A 12,078-nucleotide genomic window follows, 5' to 3' on the forward strand; every position below is an offset into this window, starting at 1 on the left:
GCTGAATTAACAAAACCTGAAACTGCCTCCCTCAGGATGTTTAGCTCCTTGAGAAAATTCATTTTGTTTATTCTGATGGGTTTTATTTTGTGTTCAAATGTAAGTGAGTAGAGAGGTTCACAAAATAACCGACAATGCTCAGCAATCTGTCAACAGCTGAGTGCTCAAAATCCTTCCCCTACTGCACAGTGACAACCATCAAAGGCACCCTGGTGGGTCCCCAGTTGCTTGGCACCAGGAAAAAGTGGATTGAGGTTGGATTCCAGACACTCAGAGTCAGCGTTCTGTAATGCCTTTCCATCAATCATGACATCCATGGGGCTCAGCAGGTAGACATGGAGAGTGTAGTTAGCGTCTTTTTTTTAATTCCCTTATTGTTTAAACCCTTTTGAGTAGACTTTTTGATTATTTGCTGCCAAACCCATCTTGACCAATAAATCTAGCTTCATATAATTAGCAGCAAATTAATGTGACCTCCTTTGAGCAAATGCCTCTGGAGAAAATGGTCTAGAGATTCATAATTCTGCCCACATCCCTCCAAATCTTCAGATGATGGGTCTTAAGTGAACTTTTCCCCAAAAGGAAGACAACTGAGATGCCAGGGAAAGTATTAACCCCGTGATCCTCCGACACACTCTCTCCATCATGAGAGTCATAAAGCACTCCGCGAATGCTGACGCATCACCTTGTCTCAGTGGCAAATTTGGGGCAGCGTAATTTAAAGAGATCAATTTGCGCATTTTGTTATCCCTCCTGTGTATATTCTTCCCTTTCTCATCTCAAGAACTTCGACAGACTTTGCATTCTGCACTGGGGGCATGTCCAAAAGAAGAAAGCACTAGAAGAAGTATTCTCCAACCTTTAAAACTCCAACCTTCACTAGTTTTTTGTTGTTTTTTTTTTTTTTCCCAAAAGCCTAAATTCATGGTGCTAGATACCAGCAGAAAAGATAGGGATAAAGACAAATTTCCATTGTTCTATTTCATTTAAACTGTTCTGTTTCCTTTGATCTTATTTCCATAAAATCAGACTTTCTCAAGACTGAGGAGAGGTTAGAGGTTTTCCAGTTCCTTCAAGTAGTGAAGGTTGGTACCCTGTTTCCTAACAGAAAGTCTAGAGAAGTGATAAGACCTTTCAGTGGGAATTGTGAGAGGATGCTGGGAAAATAAATACTGAAGCCCTGAAGACACAGTGAAAGATCCTGTGTCTGTGGCCTTTGCACTGACAGCAGGGTCACCTGATACTGCACAGAAAGAGCTTCCCAGGGTGCCCGGTGTGGACAAGAATTAGAAGGGCTTTTCCTGGCTGTTCTATGCAAGGGCAGACATGCAGCACTTCTGCATCAATGACACTAAGTGAGCCGAAACCCTAAACACTACTGATTAAAATTCATGCATGTAACATTCAAAACAATTTTTCAAAATTAAGCCTTTAACTCAGAATGCAAACTAGGTTTGTATTTTTAACTGGCTTGACATGTCATGAGCTCTCAAAGGACACCATTCTATCAGGCCAAGTTCAATGTATTACAAGTCCTGCTACCTTAAAAAAAGAAAATTAACTGTGACATAGACAGTTCCATAGCTGATGAATACTACAGAACATTATCAAAATGTCCAAATACAAAGCAATAAAAGAATGCTTTTATTTTAATTTTTTCTAAATAATGCCACACCCACTCATGAGAAATGACTATATTTCCCTCAATGTGCCGGGAATTAATGAAAATTAAATATAGAGAAAAGAAGTGCCCTAGATGCAAGGCACTTTATATGGTTTGAGATTCCCAAATAACACAAAAGCATTTTCAAGTTACACATGGGATATGAAGTGAAAATGTTCTTGGAGAAAATCTTCTCTAATAATACTTACCTACTTCAGAGGGTGCTGGGAAGCTCTATTAACACTTTTAGATCTTCAAATAAAAGAACTGTAGAAATGCAAAGTATTATTATTATAGTTCTGAAATAATTTCACACCTAGGGATGAGAAAACCCCAGGCCGAATTTTACTGCTTCTCTCCTGCCAGATAAACAAGAAATGGCACAAGCATCAGGGAGATGGGGAGCATGGAAATCAAACAGAACAAAGACATAAAAAATTCTCCTTTATTTGAGCTCTGTATTTCTCCAGATGTCACTGTTGGGAACTCTCAGGAAGAAAAAAAAAAAAGGAGTCCCTTTAAGGTGAGGGTTAAGTACAGGTACAATATTCTCATGGCCATGATAACAGATAAAACAACAAACAGCTGAGCTGAAAAAATTACCCTGTCCACTTCTATGGGCACAGTTCCTCCCAGAGCACTTGCCAAACTTAAAAATGACTTGATAAACTGTTACCTGAATCACCCACCAGTGTGATCTCACCTAAGAGGTCAAAAAGCGGCTGCTTTTTTGGATACAGAATTTCTACTCAGCTACTGAGCTGCTAAGTCACTTCAGTCGTGTCCGACTCTGTGTGACCCCATAGACGGCAGCCCATTAGGCTCCTCTGTCCCTGGGATTCTCCAGGCAGGAATACTGGAGTGGGTTGCCATTTCCTTCTCCAATGCATGAAAGTGAAAAGTGAAAGTAAAGTTGCTTAGTCATGTCCGAATCTTAGCGACCCCATGGACTGCAGCCCACTAGGCTCCTCTGTCCCTGGGATTCTCCTGGCAAGAGTATTGGAGTGAGTTACCATTGCCTTCTCTGCAGCTACTGAGAGCACTGTGCAAAACTGTCATTTGTTGCTGCTGATGGAGGTGGTGGTGATGCTGGTGGAGATGGTGATGTTGATGATCATGATGGTAATGAAGGTGATTATGATAATGGCACGATTATACAACTGAAGTTCTCAAAACCTGATCAGTGGAATCAAATGGAATGTGTATTTTAAAAATGCAGATTCTTGATCCCCTCCCCAGAACTACTGATTCTGAATCTCGGAAGCTAGAACTCGAGTCTGATTTTATTGGTTCAGGGTGGAGGGGTTTCTTGTTTTGTTTTTTTTTTTTTTAATGTAGCCATTAAGATAACAGCTGACCTGACAGTGTTTGTAAATAATGTCATGATTAGGAATGCAAGCTTTGTAGGCAGACTCAGTTCAGTTCAGTTCCTCAGTCGTGTCCAACTCTTTGCGACCCCAAGGACTGCAGCACACCAGGCCTCCCTGTCCATCACCAACTCCCAGAATCTACCCAAACTCATGTCCATCGAGTCAGTGATGCCATCCAGCCATCTCACCCTCAGTCACCCCCTTCTCCTCCTGCCCCCAATCCCTCCCAGCATCAGGGTCTTTTCCAGTAAGTCAACTCTTCGCATGAGGTGGCCAAAGTACTGGAGCTTCAGCTTTAGCATCATTCCTTCCAAAGAAATCCCAGGGTTGATCTCCTTGAGAATGGACTGGTTGGATCTCCTTGCAGTCCAAGGGACTCTCAAGAGTCTTCTCCAACATCACAGTTCAAAAGCATCAATTCTTCGGCGCTCAGCTTTCTTTATAGTCAGTCCAACTCTCACATCCATACATGACTACTGGAAAAACCATAGCCTTGACTAGACAGACCTCAGTTGGCAAAGTCTCTGCTTTTTAATATGCTATCTAGGTTGGTCAGAGTAGGTAGACTAGCTGGAGTCTAATTCCAAACCTAACACTTAATAGCTGTGTGACTCTAGGCAAAATACTTAAGACTTCCTCAGTTTCGACAACCATAAAACAGAAATGCCATTACTACCTACCTCATAAGGTAAGTAGTGTTTTTAAAGCATATGTTAATTCCAAAGAAGATAAAAGGTTATATGTTAAAGAAGACATTACCAACTCTAAAAACATAACAATATAAACATTATATTAATTTAAACAAAAAAATTGTAATATAATCATTTTAGGAGGCTGTAGTGACCAAAGGAGTGGAAGTGTCAAAGAGCTACTGCTAAACTTGTAATATCAGGGGAAAAACGTAAAAGCATGTTACTCAAAACAGAGAGAGAAATGCCAGAAGTATCAGAGTTTAAAGTTGCAATTTAGGGAAGTTAGAAGGGGGGTGTGTGGTTTTTCAATATTTGCTTTTTAGTGCTGTTTTATCCAAACGATGTAGGCATGTTGCTACGATAAAAATAAAAACGGATTTTAAAAGATAATTCACCATGTGTACAAACATAATCCTGGGTATCTTTATATACTAGGAATAACATAGTTTTTCAATTTACCAAAACTTGCTTTTTAAAAAACTGATTGATATAATCCCTCCAACTGTACCACCAAAATGTCCAGTTCATAGTAAGTAAATATTTACTACGTCCCTGGCATACTGTAAGTCCTAGAAAGACACTTGTTGAATTGAATTGAGAATAGCAGAAAGAAATACAAAGAAGTTCCTTTGTGCTATCAAGGTCACATCAGGGTAAAGACAGCACCTTCACCTGGGGTAACTGGGGTGAATTTAATGAAGGGTGTGGGCAAGGTTAAGGGAAACCGAGAAGAGACAACCGGCAGCCGGAGGTTAGCAGAAATAAACTGTTCTCCCCCGGACTTAGAGGGGCAAAGGGAAGGAGCAAATGGTGGAAAGAGCTGCAGCTGCAGGCAGAAGCCAGGCCCTTGACAGGAACCCTGGTGGCCTTCCTTAGAGGAATATAGCCAGGGCTGCAAGGAAGGCAGGGGACAATATTTCAACCTTGCATTCTCGGATTTTCACCCTGTGCCTTCCACGGACTACTCGAGTGGAAAACCAGGGAGCAACGGAGCCTGGGGAATGCTGACAATAGAAGCTAACCTCCTGGGACACAGAGCCTTTCAGAGGAATGAGAACTGGAGGCACAGACAGAATTCCAGCACAAGCACTGTGCAGAGTTTTTTTTCTATTTTTCTTTTTTTATCCCCCCCTCTTTCCTATTCAGTCTCATAAAATAAGCCTTCGAATTTTCAATGTTTAATAAATATATACCATAATAATCACAAAAATAATACATGGATATTACATAGCACTTTAGTTTCCTAAGCACTTCCACATATATTGTTATCCTGAGAAAAGCCCTATGCAGTAGATAGGATAAAGGTTATCCTATTTTACAGGTGAGGAAACTGAGACTGTAAAAAAAAATGTTGGGTTTCTTGACCAAAGTCATAAAGCAAGCAAGCGGCAGAGCCCAAACTAAAAAGCATGTTTCCTAACACTTCAGCCAAGGTTCTTTCCACTACACAATGCTGCCATGCTATTTAATCACAGTAGGAATGCAAAATTGATGTTCCTGTGGAAAAAAATCATTAACCAGATTTGTTCTAGGCACCACACAGAACACAGGAGTAGTCAGCAAACAGGACTCAAGGGGAAATAGAGCAAACTTGTCCATTCCATTCTCGGGGAATCATGAGTAACATCAGAGACTTAAATAATTAAGTTTTCCATCACATTTTACACATCATTGAAAAGAAGGTGTTCAGTAGGGCAAGAGAAGTGTTCAAAAGAGGAATAAAATTTCAGAGGAAAGTAGAAAAAGATATTTAAAAAGTTTTGTTTTGGGATGATGGGATAAGTAGAAGGAAATCACAGTCCCTTCACAATCTCCATGCCACAAAGAGATCTGGGCCCCAGAAACTGAAAGGATGACCTCCTTGCTTCTCACTTCCAACTCTCCCCCCACATATACACATATCCTTTGAGAGCTTGATAAGTAGCCAAAAGTGATTTATTTTTACCAAATGTAAGAGTAGTGAAGAGTCCAGCAAAAGAGCTCATTTTTGAAATAACTGAGAACTCTTCACCTTATCTAATCTACTGCAAAATGTTCAGCTTTTTATACATGATGGAAGAAAGTAGTGACTGGTATTTTAATTGTAAACTTATAATCATGCCCCATTTATTCCAAATTTAACTCCCTAATGTGTAAAGTAGTCTATCACTTAGTTCTGTGACTGCAAGCAACAGAAACCAAATGACTAATGTAAGAAGGATTACAGAAAGGAAATTCGAGGCTCAGCAAATCCATGAATGAGTGGAAAATAAGGGTGGGAGACCATCAATGACCAAGACAGAAGTGGAAGCTAGGAAACGGGAATGGCTACAGTGGTCTCATGGGAGGTACTGTCAGGGCAGAATGCCCCCTGGGAGAAAGGAGAATCCTTTAGCTTAAGATTCTACTTCCAGAGAGGAAGCACCCATTTACCCAAGCTTGTGGTCATGCACCTATCCTGAGGCTGAATGTAGGGCCCTGAGTAAGGTCTCTGAGTACAGTTTCAATCAGTGTAATTATGTCAAAAGAAAATAAAATGTAGTTAAAAGGAGAAAACAAATACATCGAGAAACAAAAAGGGGGAGGAGCAAAGAAGTCATCTAAACTTACCAAGGCTTTCTTCAAAAATGCCTCCATGTAACTAGGTAGCAAAAGATCACTTGCTTCTTAAGACTATATTAGTTAGTAGCTGCCCACACACAGTCAAAGACAGTGTTTACCCTTATGTCTGCAAAACTTCAGCTTTTTACTTACAGAGGCCTCACTTGTCTTATTAACCAAAAGTTATCTTTTCACTCCACTCCTAAAGCCAAAGCAGAATTCACCCTTCTTTAGTTACAACATGATAGTTTTCAAAACGTTATCCTGACACTTCCAAAGAGAATAGACACCTCAAAACACATAAGGATGCAAATGATGATGATGATGACAGTAATATTCGCAAGAGTAGCAGCAGGTAATAGCTCTTGAGTACTTATCATGGACCAGGACCTGTTCCAAGCCCTCAACACATAATAATGCATTTAATCTCCACAACAGCTTTCGGAGTAAAATAGTATTATTATCCCCATTTCACAAACTAAGAAACTGAGACACAGAGCAAGTGAATAACTTGCACATGGTTCAATAACTCATGAAAGTCAAACCAGAACTAAATCTATGCCTGACTCCAGAATAGCAGAATAACAAAAGGTTTTCACTGAGAGTAGAGGAAATAAAACTATACCATTGTGAAAACATTTTCCAGGAAGAAAGAGAGCACCATAACTCTACCTAAAGATCACAAGATTCTGAAGGCTGCTACAGCATCACTAACTTCAACAATTTATGAGAATTTATTTCTAAAAGCTATCAAATATGGCTTTTTTCCAAGATGTGGCTCAATGGTCCAGAGATATGTAAGTTACACTGCCGAAAATAAGAATCATCTATATCTTAAGATATTTTTTTCTTCACTGGTGGCCAACCATTACAGAAAAGTCCCAAGCCAACTAGCTGTCATGCATTTGAGTTTAGTCATCCCAAAGCAAACAAACCCTCAAAACAGTATTTTTATAGTTTTGATTATTCAAAAGGGATTTTCTCCAATTTCCCTGTAAAATTGCCCTCAAAGTAAACATTTAAAAATCAGCTCCAGATCTAGATTTGTCACAAAGTTAGGAATAACTTAAAGCATAAGGTAAATCAAAATGGCTTTTCCAACTTGAACTAAAGTGGTCATGGTCATGATTGCTGTAATAAAAATGACAGGAAAAAAACCTATAATTGTCAAAAACATAATTGATGATGAAAACAAATGTAAAATTATGGCATATTTCACCCTGGCCACCAAAGACTCTTGATGAAACTGCAGCCCTATAATTCCCCAGAATGAATTCTTTAAATTAAAATACTTCATGCAGAACAGAAATTAAACAATGAATCAAAGAACAATGCTGTACAGAAGTATGCTTATAAATATACCTAGGAAAGAGGAAACGATTACATTTTTTCCATGTAAAAACCAACTCGATTGTAATGTTTCACAGGAGGCTGAGTAGGTACTTTCTCCATTGCTTTGAACTTGGAAGTTCATTTCCTGTAACTCACTTAGTGTCCACAGTGACTGCGAGGAATGAAATTAGCTACACCAAACTGGCTGGCTTTCTCCTTTCGACAAAACCAGCTCCTCTACACAACAGCACATCTGACTTTCATGATAAGTCTCACGCAACCCAATTGAAATGCCACTTTGCATTTTATCTTAAATGCTTTATTCAGCCAGCTGGTTTTACTTAACTATTGACCAGAAGTGGTACAAGTGCATTCTTTTTCCATCTAGCATTAATCTTAGTAAACTTAGTGCCACTGGAATGTCTTAACTGCTGAGAAGAAAGCAAAAGTCAGCAAGCATACAATTGCATTTGGCCACCCTCAGCACATCATTTTATTTCCTCCTTCTCCCTTCTAACTATTGCTCAGCACTTTTGCCTGTGAGGGAGGACAAGCAGGTGGTTAAGGAAGTTGTCCTGTCAGCTATATCTTTAATCCGAGTGTTTAAATCTCTGAATAAAAGAAAAATCAATGTTGTAAAGGCAATGTTTGTCAAGGCCATGTAATAAATACACTTACCTTTACAGACTGTTCTCAATGGATTTCCCTTCTTTGCTGAGCTTCAAAGCTACAAAGAGATAAAAACGAAAGCACTGAGTTATCTGCGAGTAAAACAGCAAACGTTTTCTCTCCATGTCTTTAAGTAAATTTCCATATGCCATTTTACGTGACGCTAGCCAAATAAACCACTGATAATATTCGTGCCTCATACCTCCTGCACAAAAGGCCAATGAGAGACACAGTCGTAAACTGAAAACAGCACACACATCTACCCAGGATTGACTCACACAAACCTAGCCAAATCTACAGTCTAATCTTTTGGGGTGTGAACTCCTTAACAGAAGGGAGTGAACTTCTCAACAGAAGCCTTATAAAGTGAAGAAATGAAAATCAAATCAAACATTATGCAGCACACTTGATCTGACCAAGCATTTTGTATTCTTTAGCACCATCTTTCCTGCGCACACAATTTCCATTTCCCTGGAAGTTTTACTTGGAATAGCCTCTTCCATTTATATGAGGTGTATGTGTTAGTCACTCAGTCATGTCTGGCTTTTTGCAACTCCATGGACTGTAGCCCACGAGGCTCCAGTGTCCATGGGGTTTTTCCAGCAAGAACACTGGAGTGGGTAGCCATTTCCTCCTCCAGGGAATCTTCCCTACCCAAGGATCGAACCTCTATCTGTCTCCGGCATTGCATGCAGATTTTTTACCACTGAGCCATGCAAGGTGCATGGCCCTCCCAAACCAGACCTCACCACTTGCCTCTATGAGTGTATGTGTGCAAGCTTACACATACAATCCTCCTTTCTCAAGACAGAGTGTAGCCTTCTCTCGGGAGAGAGAAGCTCACAAAACAGAGTAAGCTACATTTGGCATTTTCAAATCAAATCTAGACATGTTAAATTCAGCTGCCTGTGACCAAAACAATGCACTAACTGCGCACAAGTCAACATGATAAGAAAGGTGGTAAAGCATAGCTGCTAAACAGTAGCAAGAATTTCAGGTTTCGAGGGGCTGATTCTATAATGGTCCACCATTACTCATATGTTGATTCCATAATTAAAAATAAATGATGGAGCTTCCCTGGTGGTGCAGTTGTTAAGACTATGCCTTGCAATATCAAATACCGGTTCGATCCCTGGTCTGGGAAGATCCCACATGCTGCAGAACAACTAAGCCCATGCAGCACGACCACTGAGCCAGCCCTCTAGAGCCTGCGAGCCACAGCTACTGAGTCCATGTGCTGCAACTACTGAAACCTGAGCAGCTACAGCCTGTGCTTTGAAACAAGAGAAGCCACCACAATGAGAAGCCTACACATGACAAAGAGGAGCCCCTGCTCACTGCAACTAGAGAAAGCCCACACGCAGCAGCAAAGACCCACCATAGCCAAAAACTAAATAATTTGTTTTATTATTACAAATAAATAAGTAAATGGTGACCTAGTTGCTAAGATTCTGAGCTCCCAGTGCAGGGGGCATGGGTTCCATCCCTGGTCAGGGAAGTAGATCCCACACGCCACAGTTAAGAGTTTGCATGCTGCAACGAAAGAGTCCACATGATGCAACTAAGACCCAGTGTAGCCAACTAAACAAACACGTTTTTAAAAGAGAGATCACTCTGTATTAAACAAAAATAGAATATGCCTATTTCTCTCATTTGTGTCTAGGTCCTAGCATCTCTCAAGGTGTAGCAATTGGGAACGGTCAACAATTCCATGGTTTTCTCATGTTTCTCTTTTTTGTCCTTCAGTGTCCTAAGTAACTGCTTCAGGCCTGACTGGGCTATTTCTCTTCACAGCCCCCATCAAACCACAGAACCCATCATCGCAGATGCATGACCACCAAAGAACAAGGCCAGACTTGGGGGCTATGATGTAAACTTTAGATTGTTAACGCAGGAGCTAAGATGCCTCTACAGAACAATATCAAAATTTCTCCTTCCAGATACAGATGGTCAGCAAACACATGAAAAGATGCTCAATATTCCTCACTATTAGAGAAATGCAAATCAAAACGACAATGATGTATAACCTCACACCAGTCAGAAAGGCCATCATTTTAAAAAATCTACAAACAATAAATACTGGAGAGGATTTGGAGAAAAGGGAAGTCTTTTGCGCTGTTGGGGGAATGTAATTTGATAACATTCATTATGGAAAACAGTATGGGGATTTCTTAAAATACTAGGAATAGAACTACCATATGCCCCAATAATCCCACTGCAGGGCATGTACCCTGATAAAACCACAACTGAAAGAGACACATCTACCCCAATATTCATTGCACAGTACTTTTTATAATAGCTAGGACAAGGAAGGAACCTAGATGTTCATCAACAGATGATGGATAGAGAAGCTGTGGTATATATATATATATATAAAATGGAATATTCCTTGGCCATAAAAAGGAAGGCATTTGAGTCAGTTCTAATGAGGTGGATGAACCTAGAGCCTATTATACGGAGTGAAGTAAGTCAGAAAGAGAAAAACAAATATCATATATTAATGCATATACATGGAATCTAGAAAGATGGCACTGATGAACCTATTTTCAGGGCAGCAATGGAGATGAAGACATAGAGAACAGACTTATGGACACAGTGCAGGAAGAAAAGGGTGGGGCAAATGGAGAGAGTAGCATGGAAACATATACATTATGACATGTGAAATAGACAGCCAGTGGGAATTTGTTATATGACTCAGAAAACTCACAGCGGGGCTCTGTGACAACCTAGAGGGGTGGGAAAGGGAGGCAAGAAGCAGGGAGGTACCAGAGGGAGGGGACATATGTATACCTATTGCTGATTCATGTTGATGTATGGCAGAAACCAACACAATATTATAAACCAATTATCCTTCAATTAAAAATATTTTTTTAAAAACTAAAAGAAAAAATTGTGGTACATATATACAACAGATTACTCAACTATAAAAAGAATGCATTTGAGTCAGCCCTAATGAGGTGGATGAACCTAGAGCCTATTGCACAGAGTGAGGTAAATCAGAAACAGAAAGACAAATATTGTATATTAATGCATGTGTATGGAATCTAGAAAGATGGTACTAATAAGCCTATTTGCAGGGCAGCAATGAAGAGGCAGACACAGAGAACAGGCTTGTGGACACATTAGGGGAAGGAGAGGATGGGATGACTAAAAAGAGTACCATGGAAATATATACTCTGCCATATGTAAAATGGATAGCAAGTAGGAATTTGCTCTGTGACACAGGGAGTTCAACCCAGTGCTCTGTTACAATGTTGAGGGGTGGGATGGGGTAGGAGATGGGAGGGAGGTTCAAGAAGGAGGGGACAGATGCATACCTGTGGCTGAGTCATGTTGATACTTGATAGAAACCAGCACAAAATTGTAAAGCAATTATCCTTCCATAAAAATTTTTTTTTTAATTTCTCCTTCCCCCTAGGCTATGCGGATTGAAATACTGTTGAAAGAAACATAATTTGTGGAAGACTAGATAAAACAAAATACTACATCTTGAAAAACCTGAGAGATTTATGGTCTAACACCACAGAGATTAAGCAGTACCCCTTTCTACTCCAACCACATAGAAATGCTTAACAAAGTACAGTATAGCTTAAAAGAAAGAGATAAGATCAATATGAAAAAAAAAGAGTGCAGATTCTCTAGTATGAAAGATATGAATCCTCTTGAAAAAAGCATACCAAGACCTCAACAAGCTAAGTGAAAGCAAATCTACAGGTAGATACAATAGAAGGAAACCATAGCACCAGAGATAGAAAGAAAGCCTTAAAGTGAA

At 39.9% G+C, this 12,078-nt stretch overlaps 1 protein-coding gene across 6 annotated transcripts in view; it reads right to left on the reverse strand.

Moving 5' to 3' along the window:
• The window catches only part of FHIT (fragile histidine triad diadenosine triphosphatase), a 1,562,042-nt gene that overhangs the window by 1,511,317 nt on the left and 38,647 nt on the right, over positions 1-12,078 (reverse strand). For all 6 annotated transcript variants that reach the window (XM_052643387.1, XM_052643354.1, XM_052643365.1 and 3 more), the window contains exon 2: positions 8,316-8,364. The gene's annotated coding sequence lies outside the window, so the exon portion shown is untranslated. The remainder of the gene's footprint in view (positions 1-8,315; positions 8,365-12,078) is intronic.

The sequence above is a fragment of the Budorcas taxicolor genome, chromosome 1 (genome assembly GCF_023091745.1).
Source record: "Budorcas taxicolor isolate Tak-1 chromosome 1, Takin1.1, whole genome shotgun sequence".
Lineage (NCBI taxonomy): Eukaryota > Metazoa > Chordata > Mammalia > Artiodactyla > Bovidae > Budorcas > Budorcas taxicolor.